The sequence below is a fragment of the Muntiacus reevesi genome, chromosome 4, assembly GCF_963930625.1.
Source record: "Muntiacus reevesi chromosome 4, mMunRee1.1, whole genome shotgun sequence".
In the NCBI taxonomy this organism is placed as follows: Eukaryota; Metazoa; Chordata; class Mammalia; order Artiodactyla; family Cervidae; genus Muntiacus; species Muntiacus reevesi.
In genome coordinates, this window is record NC_089252.1 from 59714969 (window position 1) to 59726417 (window position 11449).

Here is an 11449-nt window from a genome sequence, read left to right on the forward strand (position 1 = left end):
GAACTTGCGGATAGCTAATAATTTGGAAAGTAGGAAATAAAAATGACTTTATTTTGGAAAGAGGAACGAACCAAAACCTGTTCCTTATTGCCATATACATCTTAATCCATCTTATCCATTCTTTCATCTTCATGGACTTTACTGATTTGCTTAGTCTTTCATATGAATTGCATATTTTGATAATAAAACAACTATATGAAATATATATCATATGAATGATTATTACCCAACTTTAGAAATGAAGAAACCATAACTATTGATGTGGTTAATTGATTCATTAAAATTATCTAGCTTTGAACTGCTTGAAACAAAACTCAGAATCAGTTATTTTTGATCTGTCATACCAAAATAATTTCACACATAGCCACATATAGTAGTTTGTGTGCATAGAAGTCTGGCTTCTCTTCCATCTCATCACCATTTATGGCATCAGCAGCTACTACAAAAATAGAGAAGAGGGTAAGATCTCAGTTCTGGAGACAGATCAACCTGAGTTTGAGTCTTATTTCCCATACTGCTTCGTGGCACAAACTTGAGCAAGTCTCCAAGAACCATTAAGTTCAAGAGATATTTATGAGATAGTTATTGCTTTACCTGAACTTCTATGCATAACAAAAACAACAGTTGCACAATTCTTAGGCAAAATATTGTCTTTCTTAACTTTGCCACATTTTGATAATGTAGTTAATAATAGCTAAGTATAGCAGATTTTGAGCCTTTAACAATTCATTTCTACTGTTAGATTAAAAAAATATAATTAAGCTAATTTTCTAATTAACTACAAAATATGAAATCATTGGGAGGGTTATTAAAAGTAGCCAAGCCATCTTCCCACAGTTTAATCTCAGGAAGCTTTCCAGAAAAGAATGCTTACTTTACTTGAAATTCAAAAAACGCTTTTATTTTTATTAGAGTTAAAATAGCAAATAGCCAAAGGGACTGATCTAGTGCCCCCTTGCTTTCTGTTGTTCAAGTTATGATTAACAGCAGCTCAACCATCTTATGAGTACTGCTCATTTTTGAAAAATTTCAACATGCTGGAATAAACACAAGAGTAAATACCACCAGGAGTTTTCTAGATGATTTATTAATTATTACTAATCTGTTTACAGAGGAAGTGTTATCTTCCAGATGATGTAAAATATCTTTCCTCCTAAACACATATCTCTTTCAGAATTTAGAAAATAAGTGTGTGTGTAAATCCACTTATAAACCCACTATCTAGAGGTAATTACCATTAACAATTTGGTAAATAGCCTTCTAATCATCATCTTTTTCTTCTCTTACACTTATTCCTTCAGCTACTTCTACACACTTGGTTGAGTTTCTATCTTTCTAAAAGTTATCTGGGACTAAATTATTTCTTTAGTTTACAAGGCATCTTAGGCAAACAAATATTTCTGATCCTCAGTTTGCAAATCCAATAATGGGCAGTTTAGGGACATCCTTGGGCGTCCAGCAGCTAAGACTCCATGTTCCTAATGCAGGGGGCCCAGATTCAATCCCTGGTCAGGAAACTAAGATCCCACGTACCACAACAAAGCCCACAAGCCATGACTACTGAGCCGTAGGGCTCTAGTGCCCACAGGCCAGGACTAGAGAAGACCATGTGCAAGAAGCAAGATCCAGTTCAGTTTGACTCAGTCGCTCAGTCATATACAACTCTTTGTGACTCCATGGATTGCAGCACACCACGCTTCCTTGCTCATCACCAACTCCCAGCGCTTACACAAATTCATGTCCATCGTGTTGGTGATGCCATCCAACAGTCTTATCCTCTGTCATTCCCTTCTCCTCCTGCCTTCAATCTTTCCCAGCATCAGGGTCTTTTCCAATGAGTCAGCTCTTCCCTTCAGGTGGCCAAAGTATTGAAGCTTCAGCTTCAGCATCAGTCCTTCCAATGAACACCCAGGGCTGATCTCCTTTAGGATGGACTGGTTGGATCTCCTTGCAGTCCAAGGGACTCCCATGAGTCTTCTCCAACACCACAGTTAAAAAGCATCAATTCTTTGGTGCTGAGCTTTCTTTGTAGCCCAACTCTCACATCCATACATGACTACTGGAAAGCCATAGTTTTGACTAGACGGCCCTTTGCTGGCAAAGTAATGTCTCTGCTTTGAAAAAATACTGTCTCGGTTGGGCATAGCTTTTCTCCCAAGGAGCAAGTGTCTTTTAATTTCATGGCTACACTCACCATCTGTGAATTTGGAGCCCCCCAAAATAAAGTCTGTCACTGTTTCCATCGTTTCCCCATCTATTTGCTATGAAGTGATGGGACCATATGCCTTGATCTTAGTTTTCTGAATGTTGAGTTTTAAGCCAAGTTATCCACTCTCCTCTTTTGCCAAAATAAATATTTTTAAAATTTTAATTTTTAATTACATTTAACTTTTAATTTTTTAAAATTAATTAAAATTTTTAATTAAAAATTTTGAAAAGCAGGGCAATTAATCCTTATGACCTTATGAAAGGAGATTGACTATGAAGAGCATTGTATCTGACAGGTGATAGGAGTCTAGTGAATTGTCAAAAATATACTTGTGGAATAAAAATAAAAAAACAAAAACTATATCTGGCATTATTATTCCACTGGTCATGGTTACATGGCAATAGCTCAGCTACTTAATAAAAAGTTCACCATCTCTCTTGAACTCCCCTACCTCAAGCAGAGTATTATTTTATTTATTTGTATATATTTTAATGGACAACAGCAGAATGAATACATATTCATATCAAATCTATTTGCTAATTTAAAAAATTAACAAAGGAAAGTACTGAAATATAAGCCAATTGTTACGTATAAACTAATGCAGATGGATAATAAAATAATTTCAAAGGGATTTCCTATTACATGGGAATCAAATATTTTTGTAATTGCCAACCAATCCCTAGCTGGTTCTTCTCAGACTCATGCATTTCAGGTCTGTGAGAGAAAGTCCACTTTACAATTGGTTAACACATGAAGGCCAAAAGGTTTCGAGAAGAGAATTCTCAAGATTCAAGGGAAACATGAGAAATTTAGTATATTGGCTGTTTATATTAGGGGGATACAAAATGGTTTTGGTAAAGCACTAAGGCTGTGGGTCACATAGGCTTAGATTTAAATTCTTGTTCAGCCAAACTTTAAATAACTGATCTCTAGCAATATAATTGACCTCTCTGACACTTTGTTTCCTAATTTATGAAATGGAAATATTAATATGTAATTATTGGGCTATAGTGAAAATTAAATAAAATGAATATAAAGCACTTTGCACAGGGTGAAAACACAAGTAAGAAAAGCTGTCATAATTTTTTGCACTAACATTCACTTATTTATATTCATACCATTCTTAGCATAGGTTCACAATTATGTGCAAATGAAGAAATATAAGTTCCACAGTTTGAGATAAATTAAAGAAAGACATAACTTAAGGCCACAAATTTGTTTCCTCCAAAACATATAAAATGAGTGTTCAGGTGAAGACTTTATTCACAGAAAGGGCTCAGTAGACAGCTATCATTATCATCACTATTATCTTTGCTTTTACATCATCCTATTTCATTCCAGCTTTCTTGGGGACTACAACTAGATGTTTAAAAGATAAATGTGATTTTTTTTTTAAACACACAGTTGCTTACATATATTTACAAAATGATCACGCATAGGAGGTTGTGGTGAAGTAAAATATCTATTTTTTAAAGCCTTTATATATACAGTGAGATCTAACCTGATAATAAAGTCCTGAGAACATGAGAAATGCAAAGCCAGCATCACCTGATATTCAAATCCTTGGTTGAGAAATCTCATGAAAACAAGTTTCTGAGCTCTTCCTCAGAAATTGCAAGCTCTGGCCTTTTGGTCTCTGGAACTGAGTTGTCCTTTCTCCTCTTTCTTCCAGAGGACAGGGTCATGACAGGATCCACCATCAGTGAGAGTTTCTGAAATAAGTGCTACTCCAGCATCTCACAACTGATCCCACCAGCTCTCCCACATGTCACTGTAGAGACATTTAAGGGCGTTTTAATCCCAGAATAGAGAGTCAGTGAGGGACTAGCTCTCAATATTCAGAAACCGGCACACTGGCTGACATGACACATTTTGCAGTGAAGTGAGGCTGGGAGGGACGTTTGGTCTCCCTGTGGTTGTGGTTAGTGAATAACAGTAGTGTTTTCTGGGCTCCTCCATCAGGAACCACTATCCCCAGCATCCCTTATGCTCTGGTGGCATCTCTGAAGGCTACAATGTCTGAGCAATTTTAGATTTTCAGCAGACTCATTTTACAAATTAAGTAATTTAATCCTCACAATTTAAGCAAGTGCATAACATTAGTTCCCTTTTACAGATGAAAAATACAGAGAGGTGAAACAATTTGCTAACATTGACAAGGCTGATTAATGCTATAGACAAGAAGAGAAATCAAGACTTTTTGAGTCAAAGCTCTTAATCTCTGATTTAAAAACAACTATTTCTGAATCTCTTGGAATTTTATTACATTTATGGTCCAGATTATTTTCTATAACACAGGTTTGCGATTGCTGCCCAGTTCTGTGACACATGTTCTTGTGCTTAGCCACTAGGTCATGCCCCACTCTTTGTGACTCCATGGACTGTAGACCCCCAGGCTTCTCTGTCCATGGGGTTTCCTAGACAGGAATACTGGAGTGGGTTGCCATTCCTTCTTCAGGGGATCTTTCTAAACCAAGAACTGAACCCACGCTTCCAGATTGGCAGACGGATTCTTTACCACTCCACCACCAGTAAAACTCCCTATAATACACACTTGTTCTTAAATCACTGGTAATTTCCCATAAGAACAACTTCATTTTCAGAATTTTCGTTTCCTCTGTTGGAGTCTAAAACTACTTTAATGTACAGGCATTTTCTGCCTTAACTCTACAGACTTTATAAATGATGTTTCTTTCATGCTCACCAATATTATATTTCCAACTTTTTTGTGTGTACTATGGTATACTACAGGGAATGATGGAAATGTAATTTTTGAAAACTACTTCTGTGTGCAAATCCTGTCTTCTTGGGAATGTGATAAGTAAAAAGTTGGGGTTTTTTTTGTTTTTTTTTTTTTTTTTAATTACTGTAGTGGGAGAACATTTATAAACCTCTCAAACCTAGGATGATCAGAAAAAAGTATACTTTGATAAATGTACTTTTAGAATACTCTCTTTACTGTTCTATATTTTTTTAAATGTATAGTTACTTTCCTTCTTTTAAAATAAAACTTCACTCTAGCTATAGTGCTTGGTATAATGAGTATTCAACAATATTGCTGTTGATCTGTTTCATACCCACAATCAGGGCAACATTATGACTTTTGTGAGCCTTTGGTACTTTCATCCTCATGGACCATTTCCTCCATAAAATATTAAAAATCATATTTTCTGACTGCATTGTTATATAGATGACTATAATCCAAGTTGAATTTAAATTATATTAATTTTTTCTGGCTGTTTTAAAGTTAAAACATGTCAAGGGCTCTTAAAAATATTGTGGGCTGTAGGCACTGTGTCGACTATGCCTTAATGGGTATCAACCCTTGCTTACAATTTATGAGCCCCTGAAAAAAAAAAAAAACTGATCCAGACTAATACAGGAAATAAATTCCTATATATATCACTAGTGTTTTGTTTTTTAAACCTGAATACTCCAAATAAGGTTTATTCATCACCAGTTTTCATTATTTGTCCCCAGAGCTTCTTCATGATATTTTTCACTTCTGCATTTCTCAGGGTGTAGATTAAAGGGTTCAACATAGGAGTTACTATGGTGCAAAACAGTCACAGCTTTGTCAATGGGGAAGGAGGTCATGGGTCTTAGGCAGAGGAATGAACAAAGTACAAAGAATGAGATGACAGCTGTGACGTGAGAGGCACAGGTGGACAGGGCTTTGCGACGCCCTTCAGAGCTGTGAGTCCTCAGGGAGCGCAGGAAGACAACATAAGAAGCAACCAGCATTGAAAAAATTAGCAAACACAGTGACCCACTTGGAGAAATCAGGGGCCCCAGAGTGTGCATGTCTGTGCAGGCTAGCTCCAGGAGAGGTATTAAATCACACATAAGATGGTCAATGACATTGTGGCCACAGAATGGTAACTGAACCATGAACAAAATCTGGATCCCTCCATGGAGAAACCCTAAAGCCCCAGCCATTCCAGCCAGCAAAGCACACTCAGGTCAGTTCATGACAGTCATGTAGTGCAGGGGCTTACAGATGGCTACATAGCGGTCATAGGCCATGCCAATCAACAAGACAATCATGGCTCCAGCAAAGAAATGTTCAGCAAAGACCTGAGTGATGCAGTCACTGAAGGAAATGGTGTTCTTTCCAGAGATCAAGTAAAAGATCAACTTGGGTGCTGTGGAGGAAGAGTAGAAACCATCCATCATGGACAAATAAGACAGAAAAATGTACATGGGAGAACCGAGGGCTGGGCTGGTGAAGATGGTGACTGAGATGATCTGGTTACCTGCCAATGTGATCAAGTAGGTGATCAGAAACAAACAAACAAAAACAAAATAAAAAATTAAGAGCTTTTGCATTCCTGGATTCTGGGTCAGATCCAGTAGGATAAATTCTGTTACATTGCTCATCCTTTCCATCAATTCATGTTGGTCCTTCTGGAAAGATCACAGCTTTTCTGAATGACTGTCTCAAATTTAACATAAAATATTTCATCATATATACAGAATCAATCTATTTAGTGATACATAAATACTAATTACAGCTTTGTAAAGCAACTTGCATTTTTCAACAGCATCTTTTAAGGAACATTGTTGTTGTTTAGTCTGTAAGCCATGTCCAACTGTTTTGTGACCCCATTATCTATAGCCTGCCAGATTCCTCTGTCCATGGGATTTTCCAGGCCAGAATAGTGCAATGTGTTGTCATTTTCTTCTACAAGGGATCTTCCCAAATCTGGGATCGAATCCACATCTCCTGCATTGGCAGGCGGATTCTTCTACCACCGAGTCACCAAGGAAGCCCTTTAGGAAATTTATAGTGTTTATTAATATCTTCTTATCATTATGTCCAAATTCATTCTTAGAAAGTTTAACCTTCAATTCACAGAATCTAACTACAAAAATTATCTCAGTGAAATGAAATTGACTAAATTAAGTTAACCTTCTTAAGTTTCAGAAAAAGAACTAGTTGTCACTAACCAGGATTAGTTAATTGTAGATTCCTCAGTTTTTAAATTAAGCAGCCATTGCTTTCTTCCCACCAGCATTTGCTCCACAGCTGCAAATAAACTATGTAAACTATCAAGAGGAACATTAAAGTTCTTATGTCTCTAGACAGCTCTCTCATTTTATTGACTTGCTCAGAAAATGAACTGTTAGTTAAGAAAGTGGTAGTTCTAGGATCTAATTTTGACTAGACTCATTTTCTTGGCTTCTTGTGAGATTATAAATCCATCTTCAAAAATGTAGTATGAAAAATTTTTCAAATCAGGAAGAACTAGTACATGGAATTATAGAATGTATAAGGAAATCAAATCTATTTGATTGGACATGGTTTTCTCAAATCAATTCTGCCAAAGAGACTTTGGGAGCAGTTAATCTCAAACAGATCTTCGGCTTGCTGGTGCATGGCTCTGTGGCTGTTATTTACTTCAAGGTCCTTCTTTACAACTCTTTCTTCACTGACTCTAGAGAAGTGCTTAAATAGATTTTCACAAAGTGCAGGGTTTGGTAGTGCATTGACCTGTCAAGTCCTCAGAGGATTAGTACTTGTCCCTGTTGGAATTTTTACTGACTTTCCTTTGCTCCTGTCTGGCTCCCACAAACAACAATTAGAGGCCAGAAATGCAGTTGAGCTTAGGTTACACACATGTCTCTGGCTATAGTTAAGGCTGAGACTTGGTAAGTTAAGTGCAAAGTTTGGTGACAGGGCTTTGTTCCTCACTTTGGTATTGGTGATACTGGCGAAGATATAAGGGGTGATTTTAGGCATAGGTCAGAGTTCAGAGAATAAATTTCGCTCTGAAAATATGAATGTTCAAAAGGCTATGGTTGCTCTGGGAATGGAAATGACAGTCTTCAAAGTTATGTGCCAGCTTATCCTGCGATATTGTGATGTTTTTATGAGGAGACTTAGATGACAGGATTCCCAGTTCCCATACACTGAGCAATTTAAAAGTCATAAGCATATAAACTTCCTCTGGGATGAGTACCTAGGTGACAGGTTCTCATGGTTTCTGTGGTATTCTCATGGTATTCTCCCTACAAAAAGAGAGAATCATGGGAATTTACAGTAAGTCCTAGGCTTTCACAGAGTAGCCAGTGAGAAAATCACACCCAGCTAGTCACTCATGTATGAAGAAGTACAGAGGTAGAGAATAGAAACACTTCAGGAAGGAGGCTACACTACTGTCGTCTGTCCCTCCACTTCTGAGGTGATGAAGATCCATCTGGGACCCCGTCACCTTTCTTTGCTATCAATCTTTACCTTTAAACCAAATGAATGCATTCCTGAAGTTCAGAACAGAGAGGAAGCCATGCACTCAGTTCTCTCCACAACTGTTAACAAATTTGCTCCTATTTGCTGCCAACTTCACTCAAAGTCTGTCCCTTCCCCTTGATTCTTTTATTGTCATACAATACACATAACATGAAATTTAGCATTTTAAGTGCACAGTCAGTGGCATTTAATACATTTATTAATATATTGTCATGTAAACATCTTCATAACTTTTTCATCTTCTCAGATTGAAACTCCACATCCGTTAAATAATTGCTTCTCATTCCTGCCTTCCCCTAGCCCCTAGAAACCATAATTTTGTTCTCTTTGCCTCTAAGAGTTTTATTATTTTATACAATTAAATAAGTGGAATTAGGCAGTATTTGTCCTTCTATCACTGACTTATTTTACTTAAAATAATGACATAAGTATTCATCCATGTTGTTACAAATGGCAGAATTTCCTTCTTTTTAAAGCCTGAATGATTTTCCACATAAGTATACACCACATTAGAAAGTCCATTCATCTACTGATGAACATTTAGGTTGTTTCCACATCCTGGCTGTAGTGAATAATGCTGATAGAGAAAAGTGACAGTTGTTCAGTCACGTCTGACTCTTTGTGACCCCATGGACTATATAGTAAATGGAATTCTCCAGGTCAGAATCCTGGAGTGGGCAGCCTTTCCCTTCTCCAGGGGATCTTCCCAATCCAGGAATCAAACCCAGGTTTCCCTCATTGTAGGGGGATTCTTTACCAGCTGAGTCACCAGGGAAGCCCAAGAATACTGGAGTGGGTAGCCTATCCCTTCTCCAGCGGATCTTCTCAACCCAGGAATTGAACTGGGGTCTCCTGCATTGCAGGTGGATTCTTTACCAACTGATCTATCAGGGAAGCTCAAAAGTGAAAGTGAAAGTGTCTCAGTTGTGTCCAACTCTTTGCGACCCCATGGACTATACAGTTCATGCAATTTTCCAGGCCAGATTACTGGAGTGGGCAGCTCTTTCCTTTCTCCAGGGGATCTTTCCAGCCCAAGGATTGAACAATGCTGAAATAAATTTAATAGTGCAAATACTTCCTTGAGATCTTAATTTAAATTGTTTTGAATAAATACCAAAAAGTGGGATTACAGGACATGTGGTACTTCTAACATTGATTTTTTGAGGAAACCCCCTCCTGTTTTCCAAAGGGTCTATACCAATTTATATTCCCATTGACAGTAAGACAAAAGTCCCCGTTTCTCCACATCTTTGCCAACCCTTTTGTTTTATATAATGGATATTCTAACAGTGAGGGGATATCTCACTGTGGTTTTGATTTGGATTTCCCTGATGGTTAATGTTGTTAAACATCTTTTCATATACTTGTTATTCATATGTGTGTCTCCTTTGTAGAAAAACATATTCAAGGCCTTTGCCCATTAAAAAAAAATAAGCTATTGTTGAGCATGTGAACACTAGGTTAAAGTGAAAGTGAAATCACGCAGTCGTGTCCGGCTCTTTGCAACCCCATGGACTGTAGCCTACCAGGCTCCTCCATCCATGGAATTTTCCAGGTAAGAATACTGGAGTAGGTTGCCATTTCCTTCTCCAGGGGATCTTCCCAACCCAGGGATTGAACCTGGATCTCCTGCATGGCAGACAGATTCTGTACCCTCTAAGCCATCAGGAAAACCCTTTAAGTACTGGATACCTAAGTTATTACATGAAAATAATAATTTAATTACCTAAAATTTATTTTGTTTCTATTAAATTGGAACATTTAGCAGACATTGATTTTTCTAGTTCAACCTGAGTACATCTCTGACAATTTTCAGCAGGGTTCCACATAGATACAATGGCCCTTGTGTAACCCATGAATAGGACTTCCTGAAATCTCTGTATGTATAGTCCATACTTGAGTCCATATTTGAGTTAAATCTTCTGCTATGCAATGAGGTTTTCTACATTTTCTGTTGTGTTTCTAATAGTAACACAAATTAATGGAAAGTAAGCTGAAGTAGAATGGGGAGACATTGACTTGGCTGTAGCTGGAGACTTGCCCAATTTCTCTTTTACCCCCATTTGCTTGTTTACCTCCACTTCTGCCTGTGCTAGATAGTATCATGCATAAGAAGTTAAATTACTCATTCCCCTTGCTTTACGCATTATATATACTTCTGGGTTTTGCTTTCTTTCAATTTGGAGAAATCTTTCTAGTTAAAAACTACCCATCCTTCTGCAGTCTAAAGGGATGAATCAATGTTAAACCGTCAGTGAAAGATTCTATTAAATGACTTTGTACCTATTTACTTGAGGGAAGGAGGAAGAACAATGTCCTTGTAAATTAGAATCTCATCTGGTAAAATATTCCTGCCTACCCTTTATTCCCCTATACTCAGGAAATGCCTGTGTTTATCTAAGTTTTGATAAAATAAAAACAGTCCCACCCACCAGCAGTTTACTATTTTCCTGGAAACACGAGTCTTCTTAAAGTAGCTAAATATCTCAACCTGCTGAGAATCTGATGATCAGTATGATGAATCTGATAAATCAGTATGATGAATCGGTATGAGAATCTCATGATAGTTGGATGGCATCGCCAACTCGGACCCTAATTTGAGCAAACTCTGGGAGTTGGTATGGGAACTCCCAGGGAAGACTGGCATGCTGCAGTCTATGGGGTCACAAACAGTTGAACAGGACTGAAAAATTGAACTAAACTGAATGATAAGAATTGGTGCCTCTCTGGTGGCTCAGTGGTAAAGAAACTGCCTGCCAATGATGGAGATGTAAGAGACGCCGGTTCAATCCCTAGGTGGGGAAGATCCCCTGAAGGAGAAAATGGCACACCACTCCAATATTCTCGCCTGGATAATCCCATGAAAGAGGAGCTTGGCTGGCTATAGTTCGTAGGGTTGCAAGTGTCAGATACGACTGAGTGTCTGAGCAGTGGAGCAGTGTGTGCTAACACCAGATCGATGCTTGATAAACCATACACCACGTTGGAGT

At 37.7% G+C, this 11449-nt stretch overlaps 1 pseudogene; it reads right to left on the reverse strand.

Annotated features, from left to right (window-relative positions):
• Positions 1-5655: 5655 nt before the first annotated feature.
• LOC136167915 (olfactory receptor 4C45-like) lies at positions 5656-6598 on the reverse strand (annotated as a pseudogene).
• Positions 6599-11449: the final 4851 nt, after the last annotated feature.